At 38.9% G+C, this 20,407-nt stretch overlaps 1 protein-coding gene and 1 long non-coding RNA gene across 7 annotated transcripts in view; one reads left to right on the forward strand and one right to left on the reverse strand.

Moving 5' to 3' along the window:
- The window catches only part of LOC127422825 (thyroid hormone receptor alpha), a 217,262-nt gene extending 206,988 nt beyond the window's left edge, over window positions 1-10,274 (reverse strand). For 5 of the 6 annotated variants that reach the window (XM_051666614.1, XM_051666608.1, XM_051666611.1 and 2 more), the window contains exon 1: window positions 9,973-10,274. The gene's annotated coding sequence lies outside the window, so the exon portion shown is untranslated. Of the gene's footprint in view, window positions 1-54; window positions 175-9,972 lie in introns of those variants that run through there. The other variant, XM_051666610.1, reaches the window with a different exon arrangement.
- LOC127422830 (uncharacterized) overlaps window positions 10,202-20,407 on the forward strand; it is a 71,161-nt gene continuing 60,955 nt past the window's right edge. Inside the window, exons 1-4 of the long non-coding RNA XR_007894231.1 lie at window positions 10,202-10,318; window positions 10,422-10,537; window positions 12,447-12,580; window positions 12,859-13,002. This is a non-coding gene — a long non-coding RNA (uncharacterized LOC127422830). The remainder of the gene's footprint in view (window positions 10,319-10,421; window positions 10,538-12,446; window positions 12,581-12,858; window positions 13,003-20,407) is intronic.

The raw sequence follows: 20,407 nt of genomic DNA on the forward strand, positions 1-20,407 counted from the left end.
TCATTACAACCTTAATCTACCAAGGCTTGGTATGTACCCCCCCTTGACACTCACCGGTATCTCGTATGTCCCTGCTCGATCAGGGGTGGTCTGTAGAGTGTTGGGGACCCAGATCAAGGCCACCACCTCAATTACTGTGCACAGATCTCGGACATGACCCAGCTCCCCGCAACTCCAGCAGACTGGCCCAAACCTCTCGCCCACACCTGTGGTAGTGGGTTCCCTCACCTGGGATGAAAAGTGAGGAGAGACAGGATTTGGTGGTACAGGGAACCGCCAAGACCAGGGAGTCAGTTTTGGGGGAATTTTCCACCGTTAACGGAACAGGTGAAAGGGAGGAGGGGGTGAGAGAGAGCCGGGAATGAGACAACGTGGGGGGGGCCACCGGCCACCGGATACGCCACCAGATGATCTTTTGCCAGCTGTACCGCTTCGTCCAGCGACACCGGCCGGTGGCACTGGACCCACTCGGCCGTCCCCTTCGGCAGCCATGAGACGAACTGCTCCTGCACCACCTTATTGGCGTCACTGTTCTCCCTAGCCAGCACCCACTGCTGGCAGGTGTCACGGAGCTGCTGAGCAAAGTCAAATGGTCGGCCGACCTCACTCAGCGTCAAGGAGTGGAAGCATTGGTGGTGTTCTTCTGGGCTGCGGCTGACCCGTTTCAGGATGGACTTCTTCAACGACTCGTAGTCCAGGAGGTTGACGACCGGAAGTTGTTGTGCCATGATCTGGGCTTCCCCGGTCAGCAGAGGCAGCAGATGTACCACCCATTGCTCCTGCGGCCATCTCAGGGCTTTGGTCGTGTGCTCAAAGAGCTCGAGGTAGGTCTCCGGATTATCTTGAGGGCCCATCTTTGTGAGCGACACGTGAGGGCTCGCTGCTGCCGGGGAGAGGGCCGACGCTGCCCCTTCCTGGGGTGAAGGAGTGCCTCAGAACACTTCTGCTGCTCCATGCGTAGGTCCTGGAGGGCCTGGTGTTGGGCCTGATGGATGCTGGCCAGGGACATGAAGACACTCTCCAGCAGCGACGACTACATGGCAACGTATCCTTTTCCTCATTTTTCCAGGTTTCAGCACCAGTGTAACAGGTTCACAGGAATGAGGAAGCGGGAGATGGCGATTTTCAAACTCAAACTTAACAGCCAAAAAGAAAAACAATGCAAATAACAATAAATCAGGGCAGTGTACAGTATAAAGGCAACGGACAACACACAAACAGCTTGTCAGCTGGGCTCTCTCTCACACACTCGGAAGACTCGCTCTTTTATTTCCCGTCTCTCGCTGCAAACACAGAAACAAGCAATTACCAGCAATTCATCTCAGGTGAGAACCCTAACCGCTTACTCTCTTCCAGACGAACGCTCGACCATGCCCTCACCTCCACAATTATGTAGTGGTTTTTAGGGGTACTTTGATTGTCAGAGACATCTCATAGCAACCAAACTGATATACAGTGCTGCAATACTATCGTTATGATAGTCAAAAGAGAGTGATTAACCGTGTTTTGAACACCCGTCTCTGCAAAACGTTTGCTAAACATGTTTTATTATCATTTTATATAAGAACTTTGACTCAATTGATATTATTTTTAAAAAGTGAATGTTTGTCACTGACTGTAAACCTCCCTGGCCTGGGTGCCAAAGTGTTTGCGTGACATAACATACACCTGCATCTCGACGTAATGGGAGTTGAAGATTTCCGAACAAGTTTCCAAGTTAGATAAAGTGTCATTCCGTTGCACTTTCCCCAGCTGAATGGTGGAAATTCCAACTCTCCGAGTTGAATGGAATGCTTCATGAATCATCAAAGCAACAACAATACGGAGCATCGCGGCTTTCCCCACAGGAGCGAACACTTGGGGAGACATACACACACCAGGCATGTGGCAGTGGACTCATCGCGCTGAAGCAACGCATTTACAGCAGGCGAGTGTTTCAAACAGCTAGACAGAGCGCAGCTAATTGGAATAGAATGCAGCGACTGAACTTCAACTTAACAAGCATATTAAAAATGCGATGGCTACAACATCTCCTGGTAAACCAACCACGATTTGAAAATAAGACGGTTCAGACAGTCACTAAAAAAAACTGGTGCACGCTTACTAAGATTACTGCGGTAACCTGAAGGAAGAATAGACAGATGCACATTGTGCACATTCTTTCAATGATTTGGGCAGCGAATCTTCACATAATGACAAAATATGATGCATTATATTTTGATTATGCAATTTTTTGTACATTTTGTAACAGATTGGAACAACAAGACGCAATGCAGCAGCCAAAGACATTTGTCAGACATATTATTATATATACAATTATGTACATGTCATTGCCTCTTGAGTATTCGACAAGTACTTAGTCTAAGTAATCAAGTAGACAAAATGCCCAAAATGCCCATCCCTTGTATCAAGCAAATATTTCACTTATTTTAAAAAAGGATAGGCCCAATATGGAATGCTCCTCATATCGTCAGGTATCTTTAATACATGTAGACACTAAAATGTTAACCAAAATACCTACCAGAAAATTAGAGGTTTATTTGCCACAGCTTATAGCACCAGATCAGACTGGCTTTATCTCTGATATACTCTCTCTTCCAAAAATTAGACATCTTTTTGGCACTGTGCAGTATTGTTCAGTGACCCATTGTATGGCTATGGTTATTTCCATGGATGCCGAGAAAGCTTTCGACCATTTCGAGTGAGAGTATCTCTTTGCGGTTCTACGGCGAATGGGCTCGGGGCATAACTTTGGATAAAAATAATATATAGGGCACCTCAAGCAGCCATCCTAACAAATGGATTACGCTCACCTACATTTGATCTTAAGTGAGGCACCAGACAGAGCTGCCCCCTATCACTGTTGCTTTTTGCATTGGCCTTAGAACCTTTGGCAGTGTATATTAGACAGAGCCAACAAATTAAGGCAACTCAAATTGGTGGTGCCACTCATACCATAGCACTGTATGCTGATGATATGCTATTGTTTCTTTCTGAACCAGAATTGTTAGTGCCAGCCCTGAATGACCTGATAAATAGTTTTAGCTATTTTTCGGGCTACAAGATTAATTTTAGTAAGTCGGAGGCAAATCCACTTGGGAACTGGAGTGACTCAGCCCCTTCTCCAATGTTTCCCTTTAAGTGGTCTCCTAAGGGCTTTGGCTGCCTAGGTGTACATTTCTCCCCTCATTTGAAAAAGCTGGCCACCCTTAATTTTTCACCAGTTCTGAAAACAGTGAAGAATGACTTTGGATGTACATCGATGGATGTATCTTCCAATTTCTTGGATAGGCAGAATAAAGTACATTCAATCAAAATGAATGTACTCCCTCGACTGCTGTATCCTTTAAAGATGATTCCATTACATTTTACTAAGTAGGTTCATATGGAATAAAAGAAAGTCGAGAATTAGAATACTGAAACTGCAACTTCCATTAAATAAAGGTGGCCTAGCACTGCCTGATTTACATTTCTATAATTGGGCTTGTCATATGAGAATTATTGTGGACTGATTGCATCAAGATCCTGAAACAGGAATAGACTTGTGGTTTGTTCGTCCCTCCCCTTTACAGTCAGTGATGACCTCAGAAAGAAGTCCATTGGTGTCAATCATTTTTTGGGTAGAAGTAAATTTTCTTCACCTCTAATTCCACTCATGTGAATAAAGCTTTTCCCCCTGGACTACAAAATAGTGACTTTCATCAAAGAGTTAAGGTAGAAATTTGGTCTATATCTGACCTATATGACAGGAATTCTTTATTATCATTTCAACAGTTACAAGGAAAGTTTGGGTTGCCTTCCCATCATTTTTATGGTTTTCTTCAAATTAAACACTTTATTGAGAAAACTTTTTTTCACCATATGTGTTCTGAGTTAGATTTGTTTCTGAAGCAAGGAATGTAATCTCTAAGGTTTACGTTCTGTTACTTTCAAAATCGGTAAGCAATTGGCGGGTATTGTTGTCAGGGTGGGAGAAGGACTTGGAGGAGGTGCAGGAGGATGAGAGATGACTGACTGTCATGCAGAATATGAAGAGTATATTATTGTCCAATAAGGTGCATGAAACAGTTTAAAATATTGCATTGCATACACTGTACTCCTTATGTACTTCATAAGATTGATTCACAACATTCACCGGCTTGCCCTATGTTTAAATCAGACCTGGGTACACACTTCCATATGTTTTGGTTCTGCCCCTTGATGAGCCATTTCTGGGACAAGACTAAAGTAAAGCTTGACTGTATACTGAAGTGTACTGTATACTGAAGTTTTTTATTTTGGGTATGACTAAAGAGGATAGTGGACTATCATGTCTCCAGGTCAAGCTAGCAAGCAAATTATAATTGTTTAGCTCATAAGTGTATACTTAATGTGTGGGTCAAAGATAAATCTCCAACAGTGGATTATTGGTACAATTTTGAGCATTTGTGGACCCCCTTCCTTTGTAGCCTTCCCTGTAATGTATCACAGATTCTTAACAAGGTCGTGTACATTTGAAATGGACACATTAATATGATTTCTCAATCTGGTGTAAGAAAAGGTCTGTATCTGTTTTATGTCATAAGGTATTGTGTGCAATGAATGCTGTCTCTCACATGTTGTGGGGGGAGGGGGGTGTTCATGTGTGGTTTTTTTGTGTGTTGATTTATGTTGTTGTTGTTTTATTTGTGAAAACAATAAAAAGTTATTGTACAAAAACATAAAGTATGCTCTTACAGACATATTAACACAGCCGATAATAGTAAAGGGGCCATTTTAAAGCAAATTAATACGATAAATTGGCACAAACTAAGATAAGACTATTTAAGATAGAATTACATCTTACAGAAAAACTAATCTTGCAAGATAACATTGGTTGATGTTTTACATAGAGGATTATCAGCTGTGTGTAGTTTGTGTGTTTTAGATAGAAATGCATTCAGAACACTGATAAACTATAGTTCAGCCTTTTAACTCATGCACTACGAGCAAACTCAAATGGCAATGCTAAGTAGTAGGTACTCAGGTTGGTCCAGGTATGCTTTTTCATATTTTACACACAAACACAATTATCATCTGAGACAACAAATGTGTGTGTTTTGATAGCATCAAATAGTAAAAAGCAGCCAACTGATGCGTAAGATATGACAACTTGGTTGGGTGTGAAGTGGCAAAGATACAAAAAACAGAGTAAAGAGGACCTTAGGTATATGACGTAAAGGATTATTATCCATTCAAGAATTTCCAAATGCCTGGTTTATAGAGGTGGCCACAAGCTAACCATGTTCATATTGCAAACCCATCACTGTTAGATTGACAAACCTCAAGACCATTTAAATTTGCCGTAGCACCACTGACTGGTGATTAAGAACTTCAGCTGTTTTCAGCCTTATTTTCTAACTTGAGTCTACAATTTCACTATGCGTTTGGCTATGTTGTCCTATATAGCAAGGGGCCTAGTATGGCAAGTTACTACGAGAGGGGTCAGGAAAGGTCACTTCCCCCATCAAAAACTCATCAAGACCTGGCAGAACAAGCCAAGCTACTGTTGGACAATGCCTGCAACTCATCTTTTCCTGCCATTTACAACTCAGCACTGGCAGGATGTGCTTACTAGAGACAACTGACAAAAAAAGAAGAACAGTCTTTTAAATGAACACTGTAAAAAAGCACCCTGTCATTTATTACACAGGGATTTTAATAATCATAGCTATGCTAAGAAATCATATAGGCCTATATCTACATCTCCTGAGTGTAAATCTCTAGTGAGAGTGAGAGTAGCTCTAGTTTCTTTAGAGAAACATTACAAAATATCAAAGCTATGCAACCTTTTTGAAACTGATATATGCTGAGATATGCACCAGGAGAGGATGTTATCATAATGCAGCAACAGGTGGCATGTTTAGACTACTTAAAATGATTCATGTATTAACACGCAGGGTTGGAAGGGTTACTTTTTAAATGTAATCTGTTACAGATTACATAAAAATAAATGTAATCAGTAATGTAATCCAAATAAGGCAGTATGAAAGTAATCAGATTGCTTTCAAGTACTTTTGGATTACCGCAAGGGCACATACGTAAATAAAGTCAAGAAAAAATGTATATGAACTCTAAAACTTTTAATTATGCCTTCTGGATGCAAATAGAACATGTCTGAGTAATATTATGAGAAGGGTTGGGAGGGTTACTTTTGAAATGTATTCCACTACAGATTACATGCTATAAAATGTCATTTGTAATGTATTCCGTTAGATTACTCAAGGTCAGTAACATAATCTAAATACTTTGGATTACTTCTTCAGCACTGGTAGATGAAACTCTGACAGTACAGTAAGACATAATACACGTTAAAAATACATTCTCTGAAAAACGTAAATATCTTATGCAGTGTTGTTTCTAAAACAAGATAAATCTAACTGATTGAAGGGTATTTTTCAGTTTATTTGTGCAGTTGTTGTTGTTGTACATAAAACTTTTATTTTCTTAAATATTTAAGCTTATAGTACAGTTCACCAGGGGGAGGGATCATTTTTTCAGCTTCAATTCGGAATGGAACAACATATAGGACGTCCTGGCTAACAGTTCACATTTGCAACTATGTAAACCAGGGGATTTCTATGCCATAGCACCAATGATGCGCAAATCCTGTCAGTATTGGCACCTATTCCTGCTCCCGCCAAATTATGAGGGCCACTGATTTCTTCGAGAACTAATGCTAACTCATTTTAACACATTTTAATGGTAACTAATTTTAGCTAACATGTTAATGTGATTTCTGTGTGGCTCTTACCTTCAAGTTCTCGGATTCTTAAATAATGACAGTATCCTCACAACTGGAAGGCATAAATTCAACTGAACATTAATGTTGTTTTGCCTTTCTCTTTTAAAGAGCGAATAAGGTAGAAATTTCCAAGTCAATAATGCATTTTCTCCCGTGGCCATCGCAGCTGTGTGAGAGCAGAGTGCTGATGTGAGACAGGTATTATTTGTGCATGCAACAGTAGGGGGTGCTCCTGACTCAAGTGAAACATGAGAGGATGAGACGGATTACAGTTCCCTAATTTTGTATCCTGATTATGTAACACTGTTACAAGTAATCCATTACTCCCCAAGATGTTAACATGAGCATGTGAGAGTGAGTGCTAGAGAAAATATGATAGTGGTTAGTAATGCTTAAATAGTTGTGTATTAGATCATAACAATTATATGTTCCTGAGACAATGTAAAAAGCAGTCACTTGATTATTGATTAAAAACAGTCTGCATTAGCACAGTATGAATCATTTATGTCTTGAGTAATTTAATTTTGCTTTAAAGAATGCGCTTAAAGGATGCATATTGCATAAATCAATAAAAAGGAAGGATCCAGGACATTAAGCAAAATGCCACATATGGGACATCCTCTTTTAGAATTAAATCAAGCTCTTGTGCACTTGATATTTGTGATATAAACCCATATTAGAAAATGATGGATGAAGTTACGTCTCTATTTAAAAAGTCTGTGTGATACATGTATCAGTTAAATTAAAAATGTTTTTACTTTTTTCTTTATTTTGCCACATATCATTATATGTTTTCACATTCCATTTTAATTTTTAAACAATAAAATAACAATCCAAGTTCTGAAATAGTGGGTTTATATAAGATACTGTTAATGATTATACTGTTAATAAAGCTGATTATGTATATACCAAAAAAATACATTACTGATAACTGAAGCAATCAGTCAACAATAACTTTTCAGAAAAGAAGTGAGCAGGCTCATTAAGTGATGCATGCATATGCTGATGATGATATTATATATATATATATATATATATATATAGTTGAATCAGAATTTACATACACCTTAGCCAAATACATTTAAACTCAGTTTTTCACAATTCCTGACATTTAATCGTAGAAAACATTCCCTGTCTTAGGTCAGTTAGGATCACTGCTTTATTTTAAGAATGTGAAATGTCAGAATAATAGTAGAGAGAATAATTTATTTCAGCTTTTATTTCTTTCATCACATTTCCAGTGGGTCAGAAGTTTACATACAATTTGTTAGTATTTAATAGCATTGCCTTTAAATTGTTTAACTTGGGTCAAATGTTTTGGGTAGCCTTCCACAAGTTTACCACAATAAGTTGCTGGAATTTTGGCCCATTCCTCTAGACAGAACTGGTGTAACTGAGCCAGGTTTGTAGGCCTCCTTGCTCGCACACGCTTTTTCAGTTCTGCCCACACATTTTCTATCAGATTGAGGTCAGTGCTTTGTGATGGCCACCCCAATTCCTTGACTTTGTTGTCCTTAAGACCTTTTTCCACAACTTTGGAGGTATGCTTGTGGTCACTGTCCATTTGGAAGACCCATTTGAGAACGAGCTTTAATTTCATGGCTGATGTCTTGAGATGCTGCTTCAATACATCCACATAATTTTCCTACTTCATGATGCCATCTATTTTGTGAAGTGCACCAGTCCCTCCTGCAGCAAAGCACCCCCACAATATGATGCTGCCACCCCCCATGCTTCACGGTTGGGATGGTGTTCTTTGGGTCGCAAGCCTCACCTTTTTTCCTCCAAACATTACGATGGTCATTATGGCCATTATGGAAATTTTTGTTTCATCAGTCCAGAGGACATTTCAAGATCTTTGTCCCCATGTGCACTTGCAAACTGTAGTCTGGCTTCTTCCTTGCTGAGCAGCCTATCAGGTTATGTTGATATAGGACTCGTTTTACTGTGGATATAGATACTTGTCTACCTGTTTCCTCCAGCATCTTCACAAGGTAATTTGCTGTTGTTCTGGCATTGATTCGCACTTTTCGCACCAAACTACGTTCATCTCTAGGAGACAAAATGTGTCTCCTTCCTGAGCGGTATGATAGCTGTGTGGTCCCATGGTGTTTATACTTGCGTACTATTGTTTGTACAGATGAACATGGTACCTTCAGGCATTTGGAAATTGCTCCCCAGGATTAACCAGACTTGTGGAGGTCCACAATTATTTTCTGAGGTCTTGGCTGATTTCTTTTGATTTTCCCATGATGTCAAGCAAAGAGGCACTGAGTTTGAAGGTAGGCCTTAAAATACATCCACAGGTACACCTCCAATTCAGTACACCTCCTATCAGAAGCTAATTGGCTAATTGTCTGAAGGCTTGACATCATTTTCTGGAATTTTCCAAGCAGCTTAAAGGCACAGTTAACTTAGTGTATGTAAACTTCTGACCCACTGGAATTGTGACATAGTCAATTAAAAATGAAACAATCTGTCTGAAAACAATTGTTGGAAAAATTACTTGTGTCAAGCACGTAGTAGATGTCCTAAACGACTTGCCAAAACTATAGGTTGCTAATATAAAATATGTGGAGTGGTTAAAAAAATGGGTTTTAATGACTTCAACCTAAGTGTATGTAAACTAATGACTTCAACTGTATATATATATATATATATATATATATATATATATATATATATATATAAACTTACCTGTTGGCACTGCATCTTCTTTGCAAATGTTACGAACTGAATAGTGTAGTAACAAGCACTTCAACTGAACCTGTCAGTCAGAGCAAAAATGCATGCCAGCTTCTATCTCTCTGTGTGTGTGTGTGTGTGTGTGTGTGTGTGTGTGTGTGTGTGTGTGTGTGTGTCAAGCACATACTGTAACAACAGATAGGGGTCTACAATGTACCAAGGGGTTAGTACAGTATGCGCCTGCTATTAACTAGGCCCTATGCACAGCAAGACACTCTCGCGCCGGTGACCTGTGCAATGTCAGCAGTACTAACATTCAAAAGCCCGCGTGCATTAAACCCACGAGGTGCCTGTAGTGTCTAACAGTGAGGTGCTACGGGAATGTATCATTTTAGCTTTCAGGCTGTTGATCTGTCAAAGCATGCAGCTAGCGCACACACCAGAGTTAGCTTCGTACGGCAAAAGAACACGAGCGAATGTAACATGCACAAGCGCAAGCGCTGTAAATGAAAGACGCGACTCACCGTGAGAAGGTTTGGCGGGTTTTGCGCGAGATCGGGGGATCCTGCGAGTTGCACATAAGTGGAAACGTCCAGGCGGTTCGTGTATCCAGTGCAAGTGTACACAGCGAGCCGACACCTCCCTCCGCAGCGTGCCTTCAAACTAATGTTTCCTCCTCTTAAAGTCCTCCTTTTGCTCTTTAGGAAATGGACTAGACTCTCAGTGCTTGGTATTTTTCCCCCTTTGGTGTGAGGTAAGGGGTAGAAAAAGTACTCTGTCGTGCTCGTGCTGCCACGACAGGGATTTGAAATGAAGAGAATACTACGATCGCTCCTCCCTCCACAGTCCCACTCTCATGTACAGTACGGGGTATGTATAAAATAATTTAATAAAACTATCTACCGCACTCTACAGGACTAACATTGTAAAATACATAGATGTCTGCACTTGTCTCTCTGTTTCCGTGGCAAAGGACGGGAAACACCAGACTGCTGCTGAAACTGCTGTCATTGTAGGCGAATGACAGCGCGCGCTCCACGTCTGTCACTCTCCAGCATCTTTTATCCCTATGAAGAAGAATTCTCACCGGTGCGCAACAACAATTATAAAACACTTCTGTTTTAACACTTCAGAATAAGTTTACATAAATCCAGAGTTATAAGATTAATTGTGAATTAAGCACTGGTACTAAATATTGTATTTTTAATAATTAAACTTACTATTAATCATATATGTAATAATTTTTATTTCACTGATTGATTGATTGATTGATTGATTATAAAAAATATATATATTTATTTAATTGTATTTTTAAATAAATATATATTTCAGATATTTCACACAAATGTATACATTAAGCTTCTTAATAACAACGTGATATTGATATCAATCTAAGTGTTATAGGTCTAATTTAGACATTCCTAGAAAATGTAAACAATATGCTTTTTAGTACGTGTTATTGATGTGAAACTGATGGAAATATTTTTGTAGATGTAGGCTAGATGTAGAATTGAATTACATTCTGTTAGGAATTATGGATTATGCAGGCACTAGTTGACTGACTGACTGACCGACCGACTGACTGATTGTATATTAAATCAATAAAAATATAAAAAATATAATTATACATATTTTAAATAAATATATCAAATACATGTTTAAAATACATTTTAGATATTTCACGCAAATATATACATTAAGCTACTCAATAACAATATGATATTGATGTACATTTCAGTGCTTTAGATCTATTTTAGAAATTTGCAGCAAATGTAAACAATGCCCTTTTCAGTAACATACTGTAGTGTTACTGATGTAAAATAAATGGATTAATATTCTTCAGGGATTCAAACTACTCACTTTCAGTCACCTTTTCTGAAGCTAATTTGCCCAAAATGTTTGGTAAAATGTTCTACATTTTCCTTATTAAAATGATTTGAAAGAATTCCTTTAAGCTTATACACTTATACACATGCAACAGTCAGCCTAGATTATGATATGTCAAGTATGCTTTTCTAAAGTTTTGAGATATATTTCAGACTTTTCAGACTTTTCTGGGAAATTACAATAAGCATAACAATAACACCCTGGGAAACACACAAAACAACTTGTTTCTTGCACTGGTGTTCAGCTAAATCACACATTAAATTATAAATATGACACACCCTTGATTCCTTGTCAAGTTTTTACATGTATGGATATTCTTAATTTCTTTTTGAATTGAATTGCATGCTGTTATGGAGGACTGATCAAACTCTTAAAATGGTTTATAAAATGGATAGTTCCTGTCCTGGATGCTGGGTGGTCAACAGCCATGTTTTATTCATGATAAAGCACAGCTCTGACCTCTTCACGGAACTTCTGTTTGTATCACTCCGCGTCACCCATAGCTGACAGTTATTCTTTTTGCCTAGCAAAGTTCTGTTTACTGTTTAATGTCAGGGAATATATTTTCTGCTGAAAGGATGCATCTAATGATTTTACTTACAAAATAAAACATTTTAATGAACATTTGTGTCCTTATTTTTTTATTATGTGGTGACTATTTTATAAAAGCAATAAGGCACTCGAGGCTGTACCATATTATGAATATAGTCACGGCTGAAGGGGTTCAAGGCTTCTCGTCGTGTCTAACGGTTTAATAATATAGCATGGCCACTCATGCCTTATTGCTTAAAGAATGAGACATTTGAGCCAATACTTCAAGGACAAATGGACTAATGAATATTCATAAGCAATAAAAGCCCCTGCAGCAAATAAAGTGTAAGCAAACTGCATGTCTTCAGGAGTGCATCGGACATTGAGCATGAAACACACTGCAAGACCAACAACTCAGACACTGAAAATAATTGCTCACTCTTGCTACATCCAATTTAAAGATTCATCTTTGCCCATAGTGAAGTTGTGCATGTCCCTGCATAACTAACAAAAGAACCTGTCATTTCCTATTTTGATGCTGACATTTGATTGTCTTTGTTTCTTTCATTTGTTTCATCAGTCCTAAAAAGAACTAAGCAGAGGAACAAGGCAGCACACTCAGACAGAAGATTACTTGCTGATAACAATCTTTTGCTCAGAAAGTGTGGAACTTTCCATTAAATTTCCAATCCACACTTGTTCCTTAACCTTAAGGTATGAAATGTCTGCAAGTGACTTGGTTGATCAAAATCCCCAGACAAAATTTCTAAGTACAGAATCCTGCAATAATGTGCACAAATGATTGAGAATAAAAATGTACTGTGTGATTTTTTTAAAACAGTTGTTAAGGCTAATAAGCAAAGCTACTTAGACTTACAACATGCTGAACTATTGTTCTATCAGAAAGACTCACAGGCTTGGTTAAGCTGACATGACATTTATTTGATGAAATGATATAGAACCACAGAATATATTTTCTCTTTTGGCGTAAGCCCCATCTGGCGGTCCGATGAGATTGCTATTCGAACCAGAAAATCCTGCCAGAGACAGGAGGCAGGGGGCATGCAGGATGGGACTTGACTGGTGGCGGTGGGGAGGTGGAGGTTGCCGTGTTGGCACACTGAAACAGCAAAGAGGTAAATTGAGAGCAGGCTTTTAAAGCAATGGCTGATGTATGATTGGCTAGGAGCTAACTTGATAATGGCATGATGATGTACAGTTGCAAGTCTCCCGCTAGAACTACGTTTACGTTTACAGTTCCTGCAAATCCAGTGTCAAATCGATACATTTCTGCTTGAAATATTTTCTGGACAAGGGCTACATCTTATAATTCAAGCTGCTTACAACATCTCATCCAAAATTCAACTCTTCCTGACACCCATAAGAATAACATATGAAATTCCTCTGATCTCAGTGGGGTGCAAGTCCATAGGTAAAATTATAAAGTATCAACATAAGATGAAAGATTTTCTCGTATTTTGTGCAGGGATCCTTAACAATTAAACAAGACTGTGTAAAATCAAAGCATCAAGCACAGTGTTATGTTTCTGTCAGCAGGTCATCATCTTAATTAATGTTCAAAATATTTTGAACTCACTGCAGGAACAATTTCCCAAACAGATCTTTAAAATGTCTTATGAGTGCAGTGCTGTTCTGTGGATGTCTGTGAGGTGTATGAAACCTTTTAAAATACAACTCAAGCAGATTACCCTTTGCCTTGAGCAAGTATACACAATTTAGATTTTTTTCTACTGTTTAATTTAATTGTGTCATTTAAATTTCAAATCAGTTAAAAAAATTAACATAATAGCTCAGTGCAATGAACAATCCAATTACAGCTTTAAAACCAAAGCTCTCAAACTAGTAAATCTGCTTTCAAATGGATGAGACCAAATAAATAAATAAATTTGCTGTTTCCATGTAAAATGTGTCCAGAGTGGCGCCAAAAGTGAGTTGTATTTTTAGTTGTACATTATGTAATACAGTAACTTTACCTCTTAAATTAAACCTCAACCCTAAACATCAGTGGAGTAAAAAAAATGTAATCTTAGAACAAAAATGCAAACTGTGAATCACGCAAAACATTGTTTATGTGAATACGATAACTTCCTGGTTTCCATGGAACCTGAACCTGTGATTCAGAGTTTGGTATTAATATTTAATTTTAAACTTTTTAAATAAAGGAGTGTGTTCAATAGCACATTTGTTTTGCTGTGATAATCAAGAATCATGACATTTTACAGATATTGGTACCAACCACTAAAATTTTGAAATACTGACCCTCTCAAAAAAGGATTTTTGCAGGTTGTTCATTCTAGAACATTTTGTCACAACTTGATTTCATTGTGTTCGATTCTAAAATTTAAGTTTACTTAATCCATTTGAGTTGGGACTACATAAATACTTTTCGTAGCATTGATGAAACTGGGCAGGAGATTTCCATTTCCCAACATGCTTTGCATGGGACTGGATGGGGTGAACAAACATTGAAATTAAGTGTTATTTAATGCATTTTTGAGCAAAATGAGAATAGGAGAAGATTTGTTCATGTTTAATGTTCTGTTACATTGGTATTAAACAAATCCTTTTATTGGCAGTTTACGTCACTACACCCCTGCACAAATGCAAACCTTAAAGGAATAGTTCACCCAAAAATGAAACTTTGCTGATAATTTACTCACCCTCAGGCCATCCAAGATGAATCTGAGTTTCTTTCTTCATTAAAACAGAATTTAAGACTTTTAGGATTTCATTTCAGGCCTCCTCCTCTAAACAAAGCAAGTGAATGTCCTCCATTTTTTGCAGGTCCAAAATGCATATTTAGGGTGCATCAAAATAATCCACACAGCTCCAGTCAACAAATGAAGTTCTTCTGAATGCAAACAATTGATAATTTTTTAGAAACAAAACAATACTTATATACTTTTTAACTACAAATGTTCGCTTCCGTACATCTCTGACGTGCGCTCATGAGAGGGATGACGTAAGCTCGTTGGTAAAGTCACGTGTCACGTGGAGGAGGAGTCAGGAAGCGTGTCATTGTTTATATTGTTTTTTGTTATTATTATTATTTGGAAATGTGCTTTTTTTTACATTTTATATTGTTTTGAAATTGTTTTGGACTATTTTTGTTTGTGAACAGCACAGATTTCTCTTGTAAACAATGACGCACTTCTTGACTCCTCCTCCACATGACGCGTGACCTTACCAACGAGCTTACGTCATCCCTCTCATGAGCGCACATCACAGAGATGTACAGAAGCGAACATTTGTAGTTAAAAAGTATATAAGTATCGTTTTGTTTCTCAAAATAATCAATCGTTATCATAAGTTTAAAAGAACAGACATTATTCAAGCCACCAGACTACAGTGTAAACAAATTTGTCATTTTCACTAATATGCCTCGGTTGCTTTCTGTGTGTTCTTCTTCATGAGTTAAAAGCAGCTCTTACATTCATACAGATGGGATCATCACAGACATTTTGTAATATTGTGTCCAAATCAGAGCAGAAAACAACACAAAAAGTGTAACTTTTGAAGTAGAGATGTCTATGGTGATGTACCAAGAGGTGTGTGCACTTAACAATATTTGCACTGACTAAACACCTATATACACCTTTCCTGTGACTTGGCATGGGGAGGCGTGGTCATGTGTCGGTCTGCGGGAGAGGGAGAGTGGTAAGGATCGTCACCTGGATTATGATGACTCTAACACCTGTCTCTAATTATAGTGATGGCGGAGGGAGACCTGAAAAGGCACGACAGAGTGTCAGAGCGGGGAGAGAGCACCAGAGAGAGAGTTCAAGAGAACTGGTGGCCAAATGACCAGCAGCAATAACTGTATAATTTTATGAGAGACTGTTAAAAGACTCTATTCGAGTTGGCCACTGAGAGCTGTGTTTATTTTGTTTGACCTGAGTGTGGAGAAAATAAATACTCACCTCAACGGTTCGCTGTCTCCTGACTCCTCCGTTGCCCACGAACTTAGATCTTTCACAGTGGTGCCGAAAACCTGGCTTTGGAGGTGAACGCCGTTATGGAGTCCATACCACTGGGCGAAGTCTTCAAGACCCTCGCCAGCATCCAGCAAAGTCAACATCAAGCCCTCATGGATGTATGCCTGGAGCAGGATCAGCATTTCCATGTCCTACTCCAGGCACAAGTGGGGGACTGGCAGGTGCTCTGGAGCCTGATCACCAAAGAGAGGGCTGGCCCTGCAACCTCCCCGGAACCCACCCCACCAACGGCCCTAATGAAGATGGGGCCGGACGATGACTCGGAGGCCTTCCTGGATCTTTTTGATAAGACGGTGGAGGTATTGAACTGGCTTCTCGACCAGTGGGCAGCCCATTTATGGCCCTTGCTCTCCGGGGAGGCGCAGCTTGCGGCACAAAAACATCCTGCCAGATCCTGCCTGGGTAGCTCAGTGGTAAAGACGCTGGCTACCACCCCTGGAGTTCGTTAGTTTGCTAGTTCGAATCCCAGAGCGTGCTGAGTGACTCCGGCCAGGTCTCCTTAGCAACCAAATTGGCCCGGTTGCTAGGGAGGGTAGAGTCACATGGGGTAACCTCCTCGTGATCGCTATAATGTGGTTTGTTCTTGGTGGGGCACGTGGTGAGTTGAGCGTGGATGCCGTGGTGGATGGCGTGAAGCCTCCATACGCGCTATGTCTCCGTGGCAACGCGCTCAACAAGATGTGCGGGTTGACGATCTCAGATGCAGAGGCAGCTGGGATTCGTCCTCCGCCACCTGGACTGAGGCGAATCACTATGTGACCATGAGGACTTAAAAGCACATTGGGAATTGGCCATTCCAAATTTAAAAAAAAAAAAAAAAAAAAAACGTCCTGCCGCCAGCCTCCTTAATTACCAACACCTGAAGATGGCCATCCAGCAACGGGTCAGTCATAGCCCTGAACAGAGACTCTTCAGGTGAATCAGCTCTTCAGGTCCTTGAGTTTCAGGAAGCACGGCCGCCCGTTCGCTTTTGCCCAAAAACTCTGGGAAATGGTTGCTGGTGGAGGGAACCCGCGGTGCCGTTGTGGTACTGGAGTAGTTCGTCGCCCAGCTTCCTCGTGGTCCAGTGCCACCGCCTGGCATCATTGGAAGAGGCCGTCCAGCTGGCAGAGGACTACATGGTGGTGTTTCCAGGAGGCAGCAATCCAGTGTTTTTTTCTTCTTCTCTCTCTTCTCTCTCTGGTGCTCCCTCCCCGCTCTGATGCTCTGGCGTGCCTTTTCTGGTCTCCCTCCACCATCACTATATTTAGAGACAGGTGGTAGAGTCATCATAACCCAGGTGATGATCCTTACCACTCTCCCTCTCCCACAGACTGACACATGACCACGCCCCCCATGCCACATTGTTTTATGTGTGTTTTTCCATTGATCACAATTACTTTCTCCCGCTGATATGGTGGCTGCGGGGAAAAAGTGATGTCACTGAAACAGGTCAATAGAAAGATGCGTTGTCCACAATTATACATTAGCCTCACACCAAATGTCTCTCTAAAGCAAAAATATAATTTCAAGTGTTCAGCTGATGCTGATTTTTATCCAGACTGAAAGATAATACTGGGCGATTTCTAAATGGCATTTTTGCTTGAGTGCTTAATGTGCATTCCTAATTGGATAGCAATCCAATCAGTAAAAACGCATGAAGTGACCAAGTGTAAATACCCTCTTAGATAAAACTGATAATCCTAGATTCTAATTAGTAACTACTAATTAAGGGGATAGTTCACCCAAAAATTTAAATGCTGTCATCACCTACTCAGCGTCTGCTAAACATCTCTTTTTGCGCTCCATGGTAGAGAACAAAATAGTAATGGTTTGCAACAACATGAGGGTGAGTAGTTGATGACAGAATTATCATATTTGGGTGAACTATTCCTTTAATATGTAGGTGTGTGTGCTGGGGACACAAAAACAAGAATTTTGTTTGTTTAACCACATGTGTATATTTTGAGGCTGGTTCATACAGCTTAGTACAGCTTTGTGTAAACAAAACTGTCTGCCGTGCCCAAAAAGACTAGAAGAAAAACAAAATTCTCATACTTTGACATATCTGGCATTATTACTGTAACACAATTCTATTGGCTTTGGAACTAATTCTGTTTAGCGTTAGACACTAATGTTATAGATACATTTTAAATCACTTTTTCCGTTATGTAAAGAGTCCTCAGTTAAATTTCTTTTGTATTTTCCCATTATGTATTGCATATAGCTTATCTTAATAGCTGACAATGGAAATAAATTGCTGTAAGGTCAAAAAGAGAGTTGAGGCAGTGTTTTTACTGACATTAGATAAAGCACCTACCTGTGAATTCTGGCATAGTGAAGCTCAGAAGACACTCTGTGACGTTTGTTGTCTTAAACCTTATCACATCTCTATGTAGCCTTTATATGGGATGTTTATGTCCCTTGGATGATAGCTGGAACAGATTTGTTGTAATCATATTATTGGTGGGGCAAGTCCAGATGAGACCTTGAGATCTTCTCTCACCCTCCTGATTTTATCATTTAAAATAAACTAAACAATTCAGACCCACTCAGATCTGCATTTCACCTCATGTAATACTCTAAAAGATCAGAGACTTTTGAACGAAACAGAGAGTAAACAGTTCGCAGTTCTCTGATTCTATAAAAAGAATAACTTTTCTCAACACCAGGTTTAATAAAAGCCTTAACATTATAAATCACACTCAGAAAGCATCCTATGAACCAAAAAAGCCCTTTATTTGAAAATCGAATATTTGCTGGACATCAGAAGATATCAGAATGAATGTTTTGAGTGTTGAGATGTTGTTTATGTGAGGATCCACCTCAGGATTCTATAAACTCTGACCTCTCCCAGTTTGAAAAATTCTCACATCTACAAATGCAGCATTCATCCCATTCAAAGAAGAAATAATATTGGGATTTGAAGAGTAAATAGCTATCGGTGAATTGTGCTAAATAAATGCATGCTGTCACAATTTTTCCTAGTCTGGCTTTGAATCATTTTGTGAAGCTAAAAATAAAGCTGGCGTCACCTGTTCTTTGCAATGGAAAATGTCATTTTCGTAATCAGAATTTTTGTCTTGTTTTTCAGTAAAAATATCTAAACATCCTTAAAACAAGATAATTTTCTTGAGAAGCAAAATTGCATAACATATTACAATTTTTTTTTTTTTTTTTTTTTTTTTAAGAGAATATATCTTGATGAATAAAATTTATTTTTCTTACTCAATTGGCAAATGGCTTTTTCTTGTTTTAAACATTTTATAAAGGTGAAATAAAGAAGATTAACTAAATCTAAGATAAATTAAATGTATCCCTCATGTTCTCTTTGGGGTCTGAGAAACCCCAGGGCCCCCAAAAAAAAAAAACGTAATACATTTTGAAGTATTAGGTTAATATATATGACTTTATTTTTGCTAATCTTATGAGAACTGATTAAATGAGGGCTGATAACTTGCTTCAAATATCCTACACAATTTTTTTATTTTTTATTAAACATAATTATTTATGTTTGGATGCTCAGAGAACCCAGGTATTTATTCATTAAAATTAATATATACAATCAATTTTCAAATGCAATTTCCAATTGGTGTAAACTGTAGAAATACAGTCCTTCTACTATTTAAGTGTTTTTACTGGGGTCAGATTGACTCCATACAGAAACAATGTGACTATAAAAACCACCTTTCTGAAAAAAGAGCCTAATTTGTGGTAAAACAAAGGGATAACGCTTTAATAACATCTGTTTACTGGGTTTTGAGTAGGGGAGCATTTTAAAAGAATTTGAAGGGAAATACAACAGTTTTATTTCAAAATTCCTATTATCGACTCTAAAAGAAATAAAGTGAATTTCAACAGAGCATTTGTTAAGCAATTTTGCTTAGATATGTTTACTGTGGTGTAATGGCAATTTCATGTGGATCATCCACAGTATGCAGTGTCCTTTGAAAACCTTTTGTATTAAAGCTTGTGCCATGGAACAGCTGTACAAGACAGTACACTGTAAGGTTAGATTATAAATAACAAGGTTTAAATTTATTCCGTTGACTCCCTTTAATCTAATTTCAATCTCTCTTTAGCTGCGGTGCTAGCAATCATGCATTCCTGAACATAGTCCCGAATACACATCTCATTCAACCATTCATTTCCACTAATGGGATAACAGGCGATGAGCGTCAGCTTCATTTTTAACTATGCTAATTTTATGGTTCTTGCAGACCATAAAAGTGCCACAGGTTTGGCCTGAAACATGTGATTCACAGTCTGGAGGCTAATTTTATTACATCTATGAACTCATCAGATAAGATGAGCCTTAATTAAGTCTAATATTGTCAAAGCCTGCTTTGACTGCACTGATTGGAGTGTATTTGAGGCTGCAGACACCACAAGCTCACATATACTGTGACATCATATATCAGTTTTTGTAAGGATATGTGCATTCCTACTAGGACTTATTTAACATACAACAATGACAAACCATTGTTTACAGCAAAACTCAAGCAGCTTCGTCAGGCCAAAAAAGATGCTTCAGAAGAGGGGATAA

This window comes from Myxocyprinus asiaticus, chromosome 32 (assembly GCF_019703515.2).
Source record: "Myxocyprinus asiaticus isolate MX2 ecotype Aquarium Trade chromosome 32, UBuf_Myxa_2, whole genome shotgun sequence".
Lineage (NCBI taxonomy): Eukaryota > Metazoa > Chordata > Actinopteri > Cypriniformes > Catostomidae > Myxocyprinus > Myxocyprinus asiaticus.